At 36.2% G+C, this 17,529-nt stretch overlaps 1 protein-coding gene across 4 annotated transcripts in view; it reads right to left on the bottom strand.

Annotated features, from left to right (window-relative positions):
- Positions 1 to 17,529, bottom strand: part of TBC1D5 (TBC1 domain family member 5) — a 311,013-nt gene that overhangs the window by 281,352 nt on the left and 12,132 nt on the right. For all 4 annotated transcript variants that reach the window (XM_056483375.1, XM_056483373.1, XM_056483377.1 and 1 more), the window contains exon 2: positions 529 to 590. The gene's annotated coding sequence lies outside the window, so the exon portion shown is untranslated. The remainder of the gene's footprint in view (positions 1 to 528; positions 591 to 17,529) is intronic.

Below are 17,529 nucleotides of genomic sequence, written 5' to 3'. Positions count from 1 at the left end.
CAGCGTTGAAAAGCAATAAACTCAAAATTAAGTTATAAATAATTTAAAGCATGTCATGAAGATGTATTAATAATTCATCAGATAAATAATTTACTAAATAATCAAATAAATAAATAATGAAATACATAAATAAATCAGCAAATAAATAATTCTGCAAAATAACCTAAACAATAAGTCACTAAAACAAATGACAAACCTACAAAACTACAATGATTTTCTAAATTCTGATAGTTTTAAATAAACAAATGTATATAAACTAGATCAATCTTTGGTGGATAGAGAAATATTTTTCATTGCTATTGGTGAATTCCTGATTACACTGCAGAAGGATACAATTTTAGATTTTACAAGAGTGCAGTTTTTCCTTTGTAAATTATTAACATGATTGCTACAATACATCCTGCTCTGTATTTTATATGTAATCCCTTTATGTGGCTCATTTTTCCCCCAAAAAATGAAAATCTCCTTACAACATTCTTAATTCACATACTTCTTTTTTTTTTTTTTTTTCCTGGGTGCAGTACTTACAAGACTGCAATAGTCTTCTTGGTGGTTCTCTTATTGTCTTCTGCAAACCTTCAGAAGTTTTGCTGCAGGGGAAAAACAAGTAGAATAACCTTAATTATTACAGATGGTATCTCATTCATTAGCAGATGACAACATTTTATTTGAAAGCACAAGAAAAGCTGTTTTATAATTCTACAAAGCAACTTAATGTGAAACAACCATTACAGTTTGCAGACTACGGAAAGTTTTTAGAAGTCTTTGGTGGAACGAGTTCAAGCAGACTGAGGCCTGTTTCTTGTATTTAAGCTGACACACAATCTGTGCAAACTGGCACTAATTCAGATGTAAAGACAAACCATGAGAAGGACAAAATACTTGGCTGACATCTAATGTTATCCTTGATTTTGGAAGTTCATAGTCCTTGAAAGAATACAGTGAGATCATTTAATATCCACTATCTAAGTACATTCACAATTTAATTAGAATACTGCACTCAAAGCCAGCATTGGTACCACAAAGGTCAAAATCCACTCTTCTCCTCAATCAATTTTCAGTCTCCATTTATTTTAATGAATAATACTGACAGTCACCATAGCTTTCTTCAGAGTGGTACTCTGTAAATATAGCAGTTGAAGAAATGTGCCACAAGTGTAAGCATGTTATCAACTTTTATCCATTCTGTCAAAAAGATTATTTGCTTTCTTCCATAATACACATCACACACAGGAAACAGACAGACAGTTTTACCAACCATGCTGCTCTCTGTACTGGACTGTAAAATGAAGGAATACATCAAGCCTGAAGTTATATATTGCATACGTACACAGGTTTTTGCTACTTGTTTTAAAGGAAGTCAGTTGTGCAGTGTTGTTTCTGCAAGTAATATCTCAAATTGCTGATGGTGCTGCTGTATTTCAGCATTTAAAAGCATAAAGGATAATTTACTCTTAAAACTACCTGGGCACGTTATATTTAACAAGTCTCAAATTCTCTTTAGGGATTATAATAAGAAAACACTTTGCTTAATCATAAATTTTATATTTATCTTGGCTAAACACCCTCCTTTGGATAGACTGCCATGTTTTGTCAAGAAAAATCAACACAGTGGAAATGAAGTACTTGTTCTGTTGTGTGGTCATTCAAAAGAGTGTGTAGAAGTAATGTAAATGTGCACCAGCGCTGCTGATAATTTCACGCTCTCATACACTCATTTCAATTTGCTTTAAAAAGGACTATTCCTCGTGGCTAAATATAGTCATCATGAAAAAGCATACCTCCCCTTTGAGCTAATAACACTGCAAGCCCCAAGACACAACAATACAAAAACTTCTATATTTTAAGGAATCTGAAGTACTTTCTTCTCACAGTACGTGTTTCTGAAGTGGGACAAATGAGACTGGGTTTTTTATCAATGTATTCTCATTTAGTGTACAGATTTCTCTTTTAAAATGACAATTCATACCCACAGCACATCTCTGAATCCCATCCAGCCCCAAAACAAATCATATATATCCCAAATGCTTCTTTTTAAAAGCAATGGGTTCTTGTAAAAGCAGCCTACACTTTCAAGCGTTAAAAGATTTAGAGGATTACTGGGACATACAATTGCTCTGGAGGTTCTGGAATCAGACCTTGTATAGGAAGAATCATGTAGTCATAGAGCATTCATCTGCAGCTTTGGAGCCTCTGGTAGCAGTGATTTTTCACCAATGAGTTACATTAGAGCTAAAACTGCAATTAGTTACTGATGTCTTAAACCCAAATTTTTTCTTCCTTTTCACTTATTTTTAATTACTTTCATGTTTAATTTGGGCTTCTAATCTGTGGTTACAGAACTCACCTCCTCACACAACTACTTCTGTCTATAAGCTGGAGGGTCATAATTACCTGCTCAAATAAGACACGTAAATCATTAAAAGAGGGACACAAACCAGAACCAGCCAATAACCTGGGATACTGCCACCTTTCTCCCACTTGCAATCACCTGCAAATTCCACCCTACACAAGAGACAGAAACTGAATTTGATTCTCTTCCTCTCTTCTGCCAGCTGGTCCTTTCCCCCCCTCACCCACTACAGCCCTCAAACATCGAATAGGTGCCTTACATCATGCAGATTACGAGGAAGATTTGTCAACAGAAGACTAAAGTAGAAAGCACTGATGTTCAGGTGTACTTCACAGAGAAGAACAGCAAAAATCAAGTAATCATGCACATTCTCTACTCTGTCCAATCTGGAAGCTGTGCTACAACAGGGAGTCTCTCTTGCTGGCACTCAAATTAATTTGGGTGTTAATTCAAGGAACTGGATTGTACCCCACACTTAAGAACAAATTTCAAATATTTTCAATGGCAAAATCATGAAACAGTCTCACATTAAAAGGACCGAGCAACAAAGCTATTTCATTCTTCACCTTTAGATATTGCCATTACCAGAAAGTTTCTTAGTTTGAAGGTACAAATCAGACTAAAAGAAATCACATACTGCTGCTTCCTTCTTCTGGGAACTCATGAATATAGGAAACAGAGAAACTTTAGAAAAAGATGTCCATGTAATATCAAAATTTAGGATTTTTTTTAATACTCAAGAGTAAACACAGGGAGAAGGAGAAAGGCTGGACAGAGCTGCTTAACTAGATTATAGTTAATGAAAGTTAATGTAACCACTACATTCTGACCCACTTTTAAATGATTCCTGAAGTTGTTATAAAGTTACACAAAATGTTTTGCATTATTAAAAAAAAAAACAAAACAAAACAAAACAAAAAAAACCCAAACCTGCAATCGTTTATTATATTTAGGAACTTAATGCATATTTCAAGACTAGAAGGCTCATTCTTGTGCCACAATTCCCCCCCCCCCCGCCATTTATTGCAATCTGTTAATTAAATTAAAAATTATTTGTTTGGTCCACTTCACATAGAAAGATACTTTTGCGACACAGTACAGTACCTCATAAAAACTTCAAATGTATATGATTTTTTTTTTATCATAAAAAGACAAAATGTGCTTTTTAGACATATTGTTAAGCCTCACTAAAAACTTGTAAAAGTAACTTAGTCCTACAATGTTATAGAATAATTTTGGGTATGTTCTTGGTAAAAACTTTTGAGTATTTCTGAATAACTTTTCAACCAGTATCTTCCAATTGTCTCTAAGGTAAAAATCAATTCTAAAATTTTGAAACAGAGCAAAATGTTAAATCCCAAACTACTGAATCAACTCCTATCAATATAAGACATAGCTCATTTGACTGTTATGACCCACATTTCCTAGTAGATTTTTAGATAAAAACAAGCAGATTACCAGCAAAGATTTATCTCAAATTCCTACAGCATGCCACATTAAATATATGCAAATCAACCTCTTTCTCCTCTAGTTTTTTGAGCTGACAACTCATATGACCTGAAGCCATGGTTAACGATTACAATTATTTGACTTTCATATTTATACAATCAGTCATCAGATATGCATGTTAATTGATTTTAACAGATAGTTTTGTATTCTAATGATCAACAGTAAGTGTACATTTTACCAACTTCTTGATTTATAAGAAAATAAAAGTTTTCACAATTAACCCTTCATTGTATTGATTTGCAATATTCAATGGGAACTTCTCAATAATATGTTAACCTGGAAGTACTCCAAAAAATGGAACCTTAATTTTGGTAGCAAAATTTAAATTTTCCAATTACAGATGCTCTTCTATTGTGTTTAAAATTTATTTAAACAATGCACTGTCAATTTATTAGAATTGATGAAAGATAATTTATACTTAAATGGACTGGGTAAACAAGTAGCTTGCAGTTATTTAATATCCACATTTTGCCACTTAAAAGTTCATTTCTCTTTTTCAAGAACCTTAGTCATGCACTCCTGGATTTTAATAAGACCCCAGATGTCATACATATGATAAAGTACAACACCACATTTAAGATCCTTATTTTTCAAGTAATATGCTTAAGGCCGAAGGGTTCCTCTGTTGTCATCTCTAAATATATTAACTGAACTGTTTTGGTTGTTTTTTTTTTTTTTTAAGATGGCTGAAGATTTATTCTCTGCAATTAAATTTTTATTTTGGATGCCCTATTTCTGGAAGCATAAAATAAGAAATTACAAATTGCACACATTTTCCAGTGAAGAATTGACTATCTTCTAAGATTATACAATGCGCAGTCATTACCTTCCACAATTAATGGTTGTTGTTCTTTAAGTCTATTCATATAAAAGAGTGGATATTGCATTTTACTCTCAAAAAGAAGAGATAATGTCTTGTTCTATAGAAGGGCTCTCCCAATTTAGGCCTTAATTGCTGTTGTACTAACTGATCATGCACCAATTTTGGTAAAGCAAGAGCTGCTGGATCCCTTTCTCAGCATATTTTAATACCAGTATAGATATTTTAATTTCTGAAATATGCAGAATCTTTCTGTTTTCTACAAATAACTGAATGGGGTGCAGAGACTATTTAGCTTTTATTCAGGTGTGTTTTGTACACTTCAAGTTCTGCTACTATTCTCTTTTTGTTCTGGTAGCTCAAATTAATTTCAAGTGAGATTTATCCACTATGAGATTCTGAGACATTCTCCACAACAAAAAGAGACACTAGCACACCCACGTAGATATAAAATACTTATTAAAGGTCTTGTAATGGACCAAGGACAGAAGAAACTCGAAGTCATATTGCACAACCATGAATAAGCACCTTAACCCATAAAACACTATTTAATAGACTTCTCTGACTTTTAAAATGTCTTGATTTCACACTGAACATAATGGCAAAGTTAGTGAATATATGATGGGATTCTGTTGCTTACTTAATAGCTGTTTTCCTTAAACTAAGGTCTGGCAACATGACAAATACCGATAAGGCAAATAAATTCTCTTCAATCTTTCCCTTACTGGGAAATAACTTCTTGGCCTTCAACAGATCTTTAATTCTGAATGTAACGAGAAAGTGTGCAGTTCTGCAGAAAGAGGAAATACATTCTACTATAATCACTAACCCCATCTGAACACCACAGATAAGTGCAGAAAAGACCCTGGCTTATTTTCTACAATGCTATGAGGACTGACTGTAAGGTTTAGACTTTTGCAGCCAAGGCAGACCTTAAGGTAAATGAAAAGGTGAAGTAAAGAAGCTACACTTATATGTGGAACTTCAATATAAATAGCCAGAAGAAAGTAGTGGGAAATATATGACAAATATGCTAGTAATAATCTACATATATATTTTACATTTAGATCTCCAATAAACTTAGAAAATAAATATAATTCCTAGTTTCTGAAACTGTTTTCTCTCCCCATTTCTCTTTGAACTTGACAGTTAAAAATTACAAACCTGGTCACGTCAGCTATGAAGAAAAAACAGCAAAATTTAATAACCGAATTACGTATGGGTTGACTAAGCCAAATAAGTCCTAGTCTGACTCATAAATAGGGCACATTCATTTACATCACAGGAAATAGGGTCACACCAAGCTGCCGAGCAGTCACTAGTGGGGTTCTGCAGGGCTCCATTTTAGGCCAGTGATCTTCAGTGTTTCCATAAATTATTTGGATGCAGGACTCAAAGGTATACTAAGTTTGCTGACAACACTAAACTGGGAGGAGCTCCCGACTCCTTCCATGGCAGAGAGGCCATTCAGAACCACCTTAGCAAATTGAAGGGCTCAGCAATCACCAGCTGTATGACAATTTACAAGGGCAAATGCTGGATTCTGCAGCTGGGGCAGGGCAACCCTGGATGTATGGACAGACTGGGGAATGTGAAGGGACAGCAGCCCCATGGAAAACGACTTGGGGTCCCAGTCAGCGGCTGAGTCAGCAGTGCCCTGACAGCCAGGAGGGTCAGCCCCATCCTGGGGTGCATCAGTCACAGCACTGCCAGCCAGGGAAGGGAGGGGATTGCTCTGCTCTGCACTCATCTTGAATACTGTGTGCAGTTTTGGGCACTGCAATGGAAGAATGATACAAAGCTATCAGAGAGCGCAGAGGGCCACAAGAAGGCTGCAGGATCTCGAAGGGAAGACATACAAAGAGCAGCTGAGGTCATTCGGTTTGTTCAGCCTCAAGGAGACCGAGGGGAGACCTGCAGTTACAACTTCTTTGTGAGGGGAGAAGGAGGGGCAGGCACTGATCTCTGCTCTGTGGTGGCCAGTGACAGGACCCAAGGGAATGGCCTGGAGTTATGTCAGGGGAGGTTTAGGTTGGATACCTGAAAAAGGTTTTTTACTCAGAGAGTGGCTGGGCACTGGAACAGCTCCTCAGAGAAGTGGTCACAGCATTAACCCCGACAGAGTCCAAGAAGCATTTGAGTAACACTCTCAGTACATGGGGAGATTCTTGGGGCTGTACTGTCCAGCTGGGAGTTGGACTTCATGGTCCCTGAGGGCCCCTTCCCACTGAGGATATTCTTTGATTCTATAATTAATTGAGGTTACAATTTATAGAAATATTTTCACAAGATGCCTGAACCTAGATTAAGGTGTAGAAACAAAAGAAAATTCTGTTTACTACTATTTTTAAACAGTATTTTAATTGCTCATATTGAAGATTGATGATTAAAAGTAGCAGATGATTAACAATACTCACTGTATTTAGTAAAAACTGAAAGAAAACAAAGAGTAGAAAACAATTGGTGATACTTTCTGATGACAACTTTTACATGGAAAATTGCAACTACAATAAATTCCACAGTTAAAGGTTGAACTAAGGCTATGTGTAGAAAAAGACCAATAAAACACATTCTGGGAAATAGTGTATCTAAAAAATGTCCAGTTCGATGACAAACATGAGTTCAGGGATAGCAAGACACCATTCAGACATTTTGGATCACTGAGACTATTAAGGGGATTATGACAGAGAAAGCTGAGTGAAAAAAATCCAGAAGTTCAGTATAAGTGGCTTAGTATCCAACAGTCTATGCATAATCTTAGTCATAAATATGAGGCTGAATACAGGAAATACAGAAAGCCACTTACTATACTGCCCCTGTTGCACAATAATGTGTCCTCTGGTACTATTTCACACATAAGAAATGGGTACACTGAATACCACTAGGTATGTAAGTTTAGTTACCTGTATCCACTGGTGATCACATTTGATCAGATATGATCAAAAATCATCAGGGATAAGGGTCTCCCATTGTCCTTGACTTAGAAAGTATAGTCTTTAGGATGTTTCACTAACTTAATACCAAAAACATTTAACTACTTTGCAACTCACTGTATAACCTCAACAAAGAAAAAATATATTATCCATCAGCTGGATCAGTTCTGTACAGCCATATGAACTCCAGCAAAGGTGCAAGGCATGGAAGGAAAAATACCAAAAAATGGGAACAGAGAGGACAGAAGAAAATTTTTATCATTTTGATGACAAATTTATCTATATCCACACACAGGTTATCTAGATGTGATAAAAATCACATTCATAAAAAACTCCAACTGTCAATCTGCAAAACAGAAAACGTTATACCAAGATGTTTCATTTCTACCAATACTTACCCTCCGTAAATGTCACTCTATTTTATCACGGTGACTGAATTTCAATGGACTTGGTAACATTAAGAAATAGATTATTAAGAATGACATTAGTTTGCTTGCATAAAACCAGTCCACTACTTGGATGCTGCCTGTCTATAACAAAGTGGCACATGAATACTGCATACATGGCCAAATGCCTCTTCTGACATGAAGACTCCTTTTGAGACTCCCAGTGTCACCAGGAGAACTAAGCCTTGTGGAATCCAAATGGACAAACGACAGAAACTCCACTGCTAAGAAAAATGAAAGGCTGCACAGTTTCTCTTTGAACAAGTAACTATTTTACACAGAATCATCAAGTTACTGAATGCAAACCACAGCAAAAAACTGCTGCAAATTTCAATACTGTTAGTGGATACATGAATTTAGGGAAGAGGATGTAAGTATCATCACTGTAGGGCAAAATTGCTGGGTTTTATTTTAAACATGCTTAAACTCAACGTTTTAACTTAAACATTTAAGTGTGATTTTAGCCTGTAAGTTTTACATCTCTTGCCACCTGAAACTGGCGATCCAAGTGTCTATAATAGCACATTTGAAATGCTGAGTTATATTAATCTCATACTAACTATAGCAGTTCAATTTCAACAAATTTCTCAGGGTTTTTGCATATTGCTGAATAAATGACTCTGGAATTAGCTTACTTTTCTTGGAGGCATTATATGAGATTATTTCTCAGTCTCCTCCTCTTTGATTTAGTACACATCTTCAGATAATTTATTAATGTTTTGGATATCTCATTCATCATCTATTATTACTAGTGTCATAAATTAGAGGAATGGAACAAAGCACTGGACTATACACTTTTTCTACATTCATCAATAAAACAGCTACCTCTTTTAGCAAACACTCTGTAAAGTACTTGGTTTATCCACTAAGATGAGATCAGGAGCAGTTTTTAAACTCAAATCCCAAAACAGATTAGATTTATAATATAAAAGACTATTAATGAAATAAAAATTAGGGCTGCACTTTAGAATATAAAAGTGTAAAAATAGCTGGTCTGCAAAACACAAAAGCAAATGTCAGACATTTCTATGTCTTCTAAAATACTCAACTGATTTAGAAGGCTGATGAATGCCAGTTTTACCTGGAAAATGGATTGTTAAAAATGCTATAATTTTGACAGCATACTGTAAAACAAAGAGAAGAAAAGATTCAACCAACAGAATTTAAATGTCAACATTTAAATCAGTGGTAATATTGCTCAAGAAGAAAAGTTTCCTGAACTGGTGATAAGTAGGAAAAATGAAATCCCTTGTCTTTTCATTTTTTGTTTTTTTTTTTTTTTTTCTTTCTTTCTTCTTTGGTTTTGTTTTTTTGTTGTTGTTGTTTTTGTTTTTTTTCTAAACAGTCTAAACACAAAGGATATTGGAAAATACAACAGTGCAAATTTTGTAATATTTTCAAGATAATGGATATTAGTGGGACTCCTATAGGTAATAAATTACATAGGAGTATACTATTCTACATCAAGTACTTGAAAAGAGAGAGAATTAACATTATTACGAAAACATTAACTACTGACTTTAAAAGGTCATTATGCCTGCACTGGAATTAAATCTAAATATCCAAAAATCAGTTTTCGTTGTTTTATGTAAAGACTATTGATATATTTTGTGCACATTCACTGTTTACGTTTCTTTAACTAAATCTCTCATTAAAACAAATTAGTATTTTGCATGATGTAACAATACTGCACTCACCTCTTTCCTAACTGTTTGTTGAAAATATTTAAGTCAGGGTTACGATTCATCAATGGAGTGAGATACAGAATTTAAGTTCTTATAGAGGAAAAGAACTCCAAAGGTTAGATTGGAAGTGAATAAAATGCTTCCAGTGGCAACTGTATATATAATTTCTTCAGGGGAAGAAATTCTTTCATCTTTAGGCACTACAGATAAGATAGTTCAATCTTCAGTTCAAGCTTTTTGTTGAAAACAACAAAATAAAAGTTTCCAACTAAATTAGAAGTTTCTTATTGTGAACCTCTAATTCAGGACCCTCATTGTTTTCTTTATAGAACCTTCACTATCTGTAACAACTGATGATTAATAAAACGTAATTGTAAATGCCTTTTAAAGCTATTTTAACTCTACACAGTAACACTCTCCTATAGTTATAAGAGTGGAACAGAAAATAACTATATGAGCTCCACCTTTTGTTAGTCTCCAGTTTGGTCAGTTTGGCAATGATTGTACCTCTTATCCAATCTATAAAGCCAGTTTGCAATCAAAAATAACCTTATCATTACATGATGAAAATAAGTAGTACTCTCTTTGTACTAAGGTGCACTTGGTTTGAGGACTTCCATAAAGGGGAGAAGCCAATCTCCTCTCTGATTGAGAGCAGCCATTTGCACTCTCTTATCTCTGCCTCACTTCAGATAATGCACGCTGTCAGCAAAATGCAGAAAGTTAATCCTCTCTCTCACAATTATGGTGTTCACCCATTAGTAGGACCCCTGAATTCCATTTTCAGTCTTGGTGAATTTCTAACTTCTACAACAGGAAACTTAATTAGACAAGAGACTATAAACAAGTCATACCCAAAATGTCCAGTAGCAATCCAGAAGCAAAAGGTACAAGATGAAAAAGGACTTAATTGAACCTGGTCTCCCATGGCCAATGGAACTGCTCTAGCAACTGAAGGAGTAGTCAAAAACCAGAAGTGTTGGCAATGACAACATTCCTTCATGCAAAAGTTTTCTTGACTTAGCGTTTTCAAAATATCTGAGATTTTTACCCTTCCTGTCTTTTGGTTCATTGAGTGAAGAACCTATGTCTACACGGAATTCTTAACAGAACCTCAAATCAGGGAACGTGCCAACTTCAGACCAACTTCAATATATTAACCTTGGGATGCCTATAACAAGGTTTTTCTTTTCCTCATCCCAAAGAAATTACTTCCTTATCTAAAACTCTACAACAAAATCCCAGTTAAGGGTAACTACATTATTTTCCAGATAAATAAGCAGGTAACCTGTTCATTATTCTGAGTACACAATTTCACTTGTTGGTGATAGATTTTAACATTAATTAATGACTGTATAAAAGTACTGAAAAATCATGGAAAGAATACTTTAGCTCATCCCAGATGGAATGTGGAATAGAAGAGTCAAATTTCCTTAAATATGTTATACCAACAACTTTCCTTTAATTCTTTCTACGTAATTCTCTCAACTTTCAGATCTGCTGAAAATATCATCAATGAAGGACAAGTTGCATGCTGAACAGACACCAACAAATCACTGAGAAGTAAATAAAAATAGCATTTCTTTGGTTAGAACACAGAATAAAATCAATGGAATCTTGACTTAAATGATTTTCTCTTTTTAGATTTATTTTTATTGTAGGTTCGGCAAGATACAAAGTTCTGTCTTCTTTTTAGCATAAGGTATCCAGAAGGCTTTATTTATGATATTTATGTACCTGCCAGATAGGATCAGTACTTGTAAATGGTGACTCTTAACTTGATTTTAAGGGACATCACTGTTACATTCTCTAATTAGAGAAATTACATGAAATTTAAACCCTACCTTCTCAGCAACACCATATCCTCTAAAATGTACTAGTACAATTGAGTACCTATTCTCAGACATATTTTTAAGCCCCATATATTAGAACATACATTCATATAGTTAATTAGAAGCACATGTGGTCCTGCAATTATCTAACACATTTATGACTGGGACAAAAAGCCAAGCAGGACACTTGAAATCCTATTACCACAAAGTAGTGGCTAAATGCAAGAGGAGAACTGGGAAGATGGTATTCTGAAGTAAGCAGACAGGTAGGTAGCAGTGGAGGGCCAAAGCTGACAACACCAGGACCAAAGATAGAACCCCTCCACAAGGGGCTGTAAACTAATTTCCTCAATTATTACCACTAAGTAAAGAAGTTTACTACAGATACATGATTTAACAACTGTTAAACCCGCACTGCTAAATTCAGAATCCACTAAAAACATACTACAAATTGTCGCAAAGAAATAGGGCTTGTTTACTCCTCATTACAGTGTCAGCGAGTGAAAGAGTTGATTTTAAACAACAAAAGCCTGACAGACGAAAATGCCGCCAGCTCTGTCAGACTCCTGCAAGAGAAAGTCAAGGCTCAAATGATTGCGTTGATCTTTGACTCAAACTGTAAAACAAGTCAGTTTCTTCAAAGCCAAACATAACACTGAAGCCAACAATAAGGAATGTTTTAGTTTTTTCCACACAATGAATTTTTTGAAGTCATGAGCTCTGGAAGTTTTTAATCACACTAAAAAAGCATTAGCAAGGCAAATGTATATGACCCAGGCCCATATAACCACAGGACTGGTTTTCCTGACTAATCTTATTTTTCCTTCTCTCACATAAATTCCAGTATCAATACCTCTTAATAATAGATGCTTCCAATTTTTTAACCAGCTTATAACCCACATTTTCTTTCCCTATCTAAATCCAAACAATAATTCTTATTTGTTCACTGACTAAACTCCAAAGTATCTGTATTTTATTAGTCACATGGAAATTGGAGTGCTATACACAAGACTTCAAGATAAAACACTTCACTGACACAGATCAGAATCAAAAATTCATCCCATTTAAATACTAATAGCCTTAAGACACATGATTTTATACTTTTAATTTAAATAAAGGTAATTGAAAATACCAGAAGATTTTTAGTTATCGCTCCTGAACTCCTGATTCTCATTATGACCACCTATGTCTTACCTAAGTCTTTTCATTCCTTTTTTAAAAAGTCTACCTACTAAATCCCTCTCAATGTATGTTCCAGTGCAATTTTATAGTATATTTACTAAGATTTCTGCTACCACTCACTAAAAATCAGATTCATCAATGTTTACTTTCTAATTTTAGACATAAATTTATTTGAAGTAAAATTTTAACCCATACAAAGGAAACTACTGTAGACGTCATTACCCCCACAGAAGAGTAATAGAGTAATAAATTAAGTTAATGGTTAGAATCAGTGCCAGAAACACTGGACAGACAATAGTTTAATTTAACTGATTGTTGCACAATCTCTTCCTCCCACCTCTCATCTCCTGTACATTTATCTTGATTATAACTATATTGGTCAGTTCAAGTTTGTTTAGCTGCAGGTCTTTCCATCACTGACATCAACAGTGAAGCCACTCAGGACTTAGATGTTCTTCCTGGAACAAATCTTAAGCATCTAGAAGCTCAAGACCCCAATATATGACTTCAGGAACTAAGTGCTTAGTAGGCATTTGGAAAGTAATGAATTATTTCACTTAGCTGTACCAGCATTTTACTATCCATTTTACATAAGAATTCTTAATGATAACAAGCATATTGCTTGGCATGGAGCAAAACCATGCAGGCAACCAACAGATATTTCCTCTGACCCTGTCACATCAATTAATTTTGGTAACAGAGACAAATGCTTTCAGAACAGCAGAGCAAGACAATAGAATTCCTCTAAAATGATAGAAACAGAAAAGAATATATACTGTGAAGAAGTGAAAAAGGTTTTAAAAATAATTCACTGGAGTAATTCTCTATACCACCAGTAAAACTGTTTTCAGTAATGTACAGCATGCTACACCATACTTTATAGTAAAATAATTTTATGACATCATACATTTGACAGAGAAAGATGGCATAGGCTACCTATCCAGAATGCTTGCCATTGCAAACATTTCATTTTAACAGAATAGAATTGCTTAAGATCATCACCTTCAAGATTATCAAATCCAACCATTGACACTGCCAAGCCTACCATGCTCCCAAGTGCCACATCTACGCATCTTTTTAAATATCTTCAGGGATGGTGACCCAGCCATTTCCTTGGGGAGCCTACTTCAATGCTTGACAAATCTTTTGGTGAAGAAATTTTTCCTAATAGCTAATATAAACTTTCCCCAGCACAACTTGAGGGTGTCTCCTCTTGTCCTGTCACTTGTTACCCAAAGAAGAGACTAACCCTCGCCTGCACACAACCTCCTTTCAGGTAGTTGTAGACAGCAGTAAGGTCTCCCCTGAGCCTCCTTTTCTAGAGGCTAAACAACTACAGCTCCCTCAGCCACTCCTCATGCACCCCATACCCTTCACCAGCTTCACTGTCTTTCTCTGGACTCTCTCCAGACTCAGTGTGTTTCTTGTACACAGGATTCGAGGTGTGGCCTCAACAATGCGCAGTAGAAGGGAACAAACCCTGCCCTTGTCCTGCTGGCCACACTACTGCTGATACAGGCCAGGATGCCAATGGCCTTTCTGGCCACCGGGACACACGCTGGCTCATGTTCAGCTACTGTCAACCCAGTATCCCCAGGTCCTTTTCCTCCAGGAAGCTTTCCAACCACTCTGCCCCAGCCTGTAGCACTGCCTATGGCTGATGTGGCTCAAGGGCAGAACTCAGCACTTGGCCTTGTTGAATCTGGCCTCAGTCCATGATCCAGCCTGTCCAGATCCTTCTGCAGAGGCTTCCTACCCTCCAGCAGATAAACACTCCTGCCCAACTTGGTGTCAGCTGCAAAATGACTGAGGGTGCACTCCATCCACTCATCCATACCCTTGATAAAGGTATTAAGTAGGACTTGACTCACTACTGAGCTCTGGGAATACCACTGTGATCTGTCACCAGCTGAATGTAACTCCATTCACCACCACTCTCTGGGCCTGGCCAGCCAGCCCATTTTTACCCACTGAAGTATTGGTCTATCCAACCTATGAGCAGCCAGTTTCTCCAGGAGAATGCTGTGGGAAACAATGGCAAAGGCCTAAAGTCCAGGTAGACAACATCAACAGACTTCCCTTCACCCAGCAAGTAGGTCACCTTGTCATAAAGAGAGATCAGGTTGGTCAAACAGGACTTGCCTATTCATAAACTCATGCTGGCTGGGTCTGGTCATGAGGTTGTCCTGCAATGTGATGGCATTCAAGATGAATGCCTTAAATTTACACTTTTTAACCTTAAATTTGCACACACAATGCAAACAATACTTACTATAAAATGAAAATAACTTACCTGATGAGATCAGTTAAAATCCAAAATCTAAACACAAAGCCAAGTCAACCACAAACAGCAGGAATGATTACCATGTAATTTTTATATCTTGTACTTACCTATCTTCTGTACTTTTACTAATTTAAAATACATCAACTTAGAAAATGTAATGCGAAGTTAACATTATTTATTACACGGGATTATCTTCAGGTCAAAAGAGTTACACTCTGAATACAAATTTCACATGATCTTAAAAGGAAAAAATAAATCTGCTGCATCTCTATCTACTAGTCACATGACAAGACAATGTGAAGCTTACATCATTCAAGGATTATCAAGATAGCTGTGTGTTTAATTATTAGTTCGTAACCATTAAAAGCCCTAGTAATTCATTTATCCTCCTTTATTCCACATGCAGAAGAAGAAACTATTCCCACTTCACTGACTGTAACCCTGAACCAGTAAGATGTAGAATTAAAACTAAGATACAAAGTTCTTAGTAAATGCAGGTCTAATTTACTTTTAATTCAGTGAATTTCAAAACTTTGCTGTGCTCTCATGGTCCAAATCTAAGAATGGACCATTTCATTAGCTGTAATACAGAACCAGCTGCCATAAAATTATTTTTATCCACAGATCAGTTATCCACAGAAGTTAGCAATGCATAACAAGCAAACTTTAGTTCAGAATCACAGAACCAAAGAATATCCTGAGTTGGAAGGGATCACTGAGTCCAACTCCTGGCCCTGCACTGGACACTCCAAGAATCACACTATGTGCTGACCAAACACTTCCTGAATGCTGTCAGGCTTGGTGCTGTGACCACCTCCCTGGGGAGCCTGTTCCAGTGCCCAGCCATGCTCTGGATGAAGAACCTTCTCTGACAACAAATGCAGTCCAACTACAAGACTGTAGGAGATTCCTAATGACCTATGGCAGCAGTACCAGTGTAGATAAAGAAAGCCCATGTAGTGAACAGAACAGTCATTCCTGGCTTTTTTTCCCCATGTATGCACATTTTGATGCTGTTTTGGAATGGCAGCAGTTTTCTGGCCTGAATGCTCTAGACATCATCTTAAAATCAAGATTCATCGAAAGCAGAGAGATAATTTGCTTATAATAGTATAATAGCATATAGATAAGATTTACATATCTGATATAGAATTCTAAAATGCTTATATGTATGCACAGAACCTCTTATACTGACTAAATATTGAAAACCTCCCAGCACCTACTATGGCTTTATGAAAGAGATGTAAATGAAAAAAGAAACAACTTTTTTTTTTTTTTTTTTTACCTCTCTAGAGAATTAAGAGAACAGGCTGTACTTGAAACACATATCATGAACAGTCATAAGCAAGACAGATTGACTGACATAAGACCCACCACAGCTGAGTGGTCAAATATGCTTAAGTACATATATGACTATTTCAATTAATGAATAACGTTTTTCTTAGTAACACATTACCAGTTGGCCTTATACCAGACTTACTGAACATTAAAAAGTGTGATAATCAGGTGTATAATGAAAAAATCAAAGCAAAAAGAGAATTCAGTTTTGGGCAGAACATGATCAGAGGACATCCAACTGAACAAAGTGAAGGTGATTGCTCTGAGCCATGTTGAGTCTAAGACTTCCATTGTGCATAGTCAATAGACTGGGACTAAATACAGATGTATCTATTCCAACCTAGTACAGTACTGGGGTTTATTTGCTTATACTTGGTGACAGACGTTTCCTTCTAGATTTCGTGCCAAATGTCATTTGATGGCATCACAACACATACAACGGGGCAGACACTCATGGATACCAGCAACTTGTCCTATTTCTGCAGAAATGCATTTCAAATTAAGGCTCAAATGGGCAGAGGGAAACAAAAATTCAGCTTTAATCTCACCTTATCATTGTCATTCCCTCCAGACCTAGAGCCATTCTACTACCAAGATGCAGCTGCAGCACTAATCAGGGGCAGCCAACTCAATTCAGTGTCAATTTGAGAGGTCACAAAGCAATTCTCCCCAAGAGACCAGGTCAGCTTAAGGCATGGGGAGTTTGCAGGTTGTAAGTTTATTTTTTTTTTATTTTAACCACAGTATTAATAAAATAACTAGCCTTTCAAGAACTGTTGTAATTTGTACATGCCCATGGATGCAGTAATGCCCAGCACATCGAGGCAGTCAGATGACCTGTGACAAGCTGTCACAGACAACAGAGGTTACAGCAGGGTGTTGAACTTCGAGCTCTTGCTTTAAGACAGTCCACTTCAGAAACGCTGAAGAAGATGGATGGCACAGCTAGAGCACCAAAATGAAGGTACAAAGCAAAAGTCCAGCACGGAAGAAAAATCTTCTTTCACTTATGCATGATGACAGATACCACTTAGATTTGTTTTCATTTGTTTACCTGTACAGGCAATTAGAAAGTCTACCTGCATTTCATTTTCACTTCTCTGATGTCTTTTACCTGTGACTTCAAGTCACTGTATCACAACAGTGG

This window comes from Oenanthe melanoleuca, chromosome 2 (assembly GCF_029582105.1).
Source record: "Oenanthe melanoleuca isolate GR-GAL-2019-014 chromosome 2, OMel1.0, whole genome shotgun sequence".
NCBI lineage: Eukaryota > Metazoa > Chordata > Aves > Passeriformes > Muscicapidae > Oenanthe > Oenanthe melanoleuca.
Note: the sequence above shows the minus strand (reverse complement) of the source record. Positions and strands in the feature narration are given on the sequence as shown.